Below are 4119 nucleotides of genomic sequence, written 5' to 3'. Positions count from 1 at the left end.
CGGGAAATTAACAAACAAGCAGATACGTAACAATACTAATTTTTTATCATTACATGGACTGGACGTTCGATAATTTTCACCATATAATTGAAAAGAGCCCGCCAGAAAAACAACAACATTACCAGAGCAAAAATATTTAAAATTAACTTATTGTTGCGGAAGGAAGTGATATAAAATTTAAAACTGAATAACAAATGACTTTTTTGGCAGATTTCCTTTACAATGAACATGCTAATGTAACGTTATGTACATGAAACTTATTTTTACATAATAAGTGTGGTAGGTATTTTGAATATTTTTTAAAAATTCAAAATTCGTTTTGCAAAAGAACTGATTCATCTCCATTGTCTTAAATTTACATAAAGACGATGATAGATTATTACAATATTTATACAAACGCTTAAAATTCAGTTTTTAAAATTAGTAATTCATTTTCTTTTTTTTTCTTTTTGATTACACAACACAAAATATCGGTCTTTTTTATGTGTTTTAATTAAGATGAAAAAGTTGGTTTCTTGAACAGGAACCTCTGCTTTGTTTGAATCAGTTTAAAAGTAATAAAATAAGCAAACAAAAACAATTTCAATGATGGAGATAAACGTAAAAAGATCCACTTTAATTTAGATATCCTGCTATAAGTTTATTTTTGACTGTGTTATGAAACATTTTAAACTTTTATTTACGAACAAAAAATTTGCGGTGTTGTACAAGATGAATCTGACATCGCAAAAAATGTGTTATATAATCTGAGTTTCGAAAATTTTATTTTATTGATCTTAATCTGTCAAATAAGATTTAAAAAATACTTTTATATCATCAAATATAATATCAAAATTATTCCATCCAACAAAAGATCAGGATTACATGTTGCTGTTGATGTTTTATTATAAAGTCACACAGTGGGCTGTCTGTGCTTTGTCTACCGCATGTAATCCCAAATTTTAGCATTGTAAGTCAAACATTTACTTTTGACTCACTGTCAGAAATTTAAAAAATATATGTTCTTCTTTAGCTGTCAAAAGGCTTTTAGTTATATTTCTTAATAATATAAATATATACTATGTTGTTGTTGGATTTAGGTGTCTGTCACTTAACGATAAATTCAACATTGAATGAACAGCACTTGTTTCAGAATGATAAATATACTCGGAACAAGTTAAACGTATGCACAACAAATTATTCACACAATAGAGATTGTAGGCATATCATAAACCCTATATATATGTAATTATCTTTTTCTTGTCAAAAGTTCCCTTAGGCCTATTCAATTACTTTAGAATTTCAATTGACAAGCCGAAATATCTTCCCAATTACTATCGCACATATATAATTCTGTGTGTGATTCTCTTACAATTGTGGCGTGAGTTACCGTAATTGTTTGGTCTTCTTTCTTTTGAACATCCTCTGTTCTTTTTGCCAAAGTGCATTCAGGTTGATTCAATTACTATAGAACCACGCCTTGACGGAGTAAATTATTTTTCTTATCTCCTTTTCTACTGTTAGTCTTTCTCTAACATATTAAACGTTAGCCCTATGTCAGTCGTTGGGCCTATCACTTTTACGGTAATTAACTTAACGCCGAACTTTTCCTTTTGAAAATTTACTCTGGTTTGCTATTATATGTCTTCTGTTTCCACTCGTCTCACGCTATTTATATCTTTATCACTTAATCGTCTGTCCGACTTATATGTTTTCGACGTCAGTGTATTGCACATGACGTTTGATAGTATCAACATCAACGAATTATTAACAAATCTTCCTACAATCGTCTGCTTTTAACTCTTATTATAACAAAAACTAAAAAAAATACAAAATATTCACTCACAAAAACAAATTAATCAATAGTATCTAAACTAAACAGTCTTTTATATCATGACACCCACGGTAAAACCAAAATTATACATACAAATAAAGATATGGTGTATTATTATTATAAATCGTCCATTTTAACTTTAAAATTATTTGTTTTGAAAAATCGTTTATGTTTGTGTTTTAATTCATGTGTTTTAGAAGACTTTGACATTCATGGAAATATAATAACAAGTCTCATATTATTTACTGTCTTTATATATTTTCTAATTGCGTTCAGAAACATAAATTATCTTATGTATTCATAGCATATCCCTCCTCCCAGTATTGGCAGTAGAGGGCTATAACCACCAGGCTATGACAGACCGACAAATTAGTAATGAAAGGCTGGACTACCCAGATTTTTCTTGAAAAAAACATGGTTATATATGACACGAATAATTTAAAGTTCTTTATATGTGTAAAATACTACATCCTTAAAAATTGGTTCATTAGCTTATTCTTGCTCATATAAAAATGTTCTTTTAACACTTCGTTTTTTTCTTCTTATCACAGTAGTTAAAGGTTCGCATCCCGTTACCACTATTGAGGTTTACTAGCTGTTTACCTTCTTATTCTATCGATTCAAAATTAATGACGGGTTAGCACGTGTAACACTTGAGTAGCTTCGAAGAAATGTCGGAACAAAAAGACACATTTAAGGTTTTCATGTGCAATACATATGAAATTTTTTATTATTCACATCATTTTTCGATGCCTTCAGAGGGCGTTGTCATAGTAATACATAGTCTAATTGTTATAAAAATCAAGTTAATTGCAAATATTTATTTCTTTTTTTTCCCCCCGGTTTTCGGCGTTTAAACTGTAAGTGTAACTCATTGCCTAATTATTGGATCATTAATGTACATTTTAGAAGTGTGTTATTTATTGTCCTGTTTGTGCGTGGTTGTTTTTTGTGAGTTTAAAAGTAGTGATCAAAAGCCTGAATTCTAAAGTTGCAAAGTTCATATTGTATTTGTAATTAATAAGAATAATATAATGTAGAAATTGTAGATGATACAGCTGGTGGGAACTCGGAACATGTTGTTCTAATTTTATCACATTATTAAGTTTTAAGGTTACCCAAAGGAAAATGTTGCTCAAAATGTCATTAAGTACATAAAATATATTTGTGTTTAAATTTCATCATCAGTATTCTCTGGAACTGTGGACTGGAAGTGGAAGTAAGCAAGAACACATGTACATATGATATAGTTTATAAATTATAGAGTGAATGTGTAAAGATGACATGTAAGTAAATGATTAACTGAAAATAGGCTAATTGGAAAGAAGAGAGAAAACAAGAATTTTTTTTTATTGAAGAGATACTTCAATCGAAGTCATATATTTAAATTATCTGTAGCTGATTTGTAAAATGTATGATGCTGCAATTTGCAAATAAGCAAAATACTTGCCAAAGAAGATGCACAAATTGAAACAAGAACATGAAAACTTAGAAATAGCATTAAGTTTTTCAAAAAAGTTCAACATGTTTGTTCTTTCTAAATACAACCAATGTGTCACCAACGTATGTAAAAATGATTTAGATTATTTGAGACATCATTTTAACCATTTATTCTCTTGAAAGCTGAGGTACAGATTTTATAAGCTATGTGCCAGTCTCAGTTCCTTAGCCACACCATTAATTTGACCATAGACATTTGTTGCCACTAATTATATAAGATTATTTGATTGGACATTCAAGTAATTTAATAAACAGAGGTTTGGTAAGAACACTATTTCATTGTGGTGATAAAATAAATTAGACTCTTAATGACTTCATCTAATTGGTGTACTCATTAAGGGTGTGTATCTCATCATAGTAGTCAATACAGTATGTATCTAGATAATGATGCCACGGTATAATATGTATCTAGATACAGATGTTTTACCAATGGTTTCTTACAGAGTGCTACAGTCTTGTCTGTAATTTATTGTCTATATTACTAAAATTGTCTTATTTAAGTACTTCACACTGTAAAATGCTTTTTCAAATTCTCAGGTTCAACTAAAGGGCAGTTGGCAAGAGAAGTAAAATAAAAGAAAAAAGTAAATATCTGTATCTATTTTGTTGTTGTTAATTTATGTTACTTTGTATGTAATGTTTTTGATAAAAGAAATGAAGACCTGTAGTACTCAATACTCGTCTTCCTTTATTGGATCATTAATTTTTAGGAAAAATACTTTCTTAGAAATTATGATTTTTACTGTATAAAACAAGTTTACTGAAAGCTTAATAATGGTAGAAGATGGCTTGAATGGGTAATGAAG

The sequence above is a fragment of the Limulus polyphemus genome, unplaced genomic scaffold, assembly GCF_000517525.1.
Source record: "Limulus polyphemus unplaced genomic scaffold, Limulus_polyphemus-2.1.2 Scaffold229, whole genome shotgun sequence".
Classification (NCBI taxonomy): domain Eukaryota; kingdom Metazoa; phylum Arthropoda; class Merostomata; order Xiphosura; family Limulidae; genus Limulus; species Limulus polyphemus.
Note: the sequence above shows the minus strand (reverse complement) of the source record.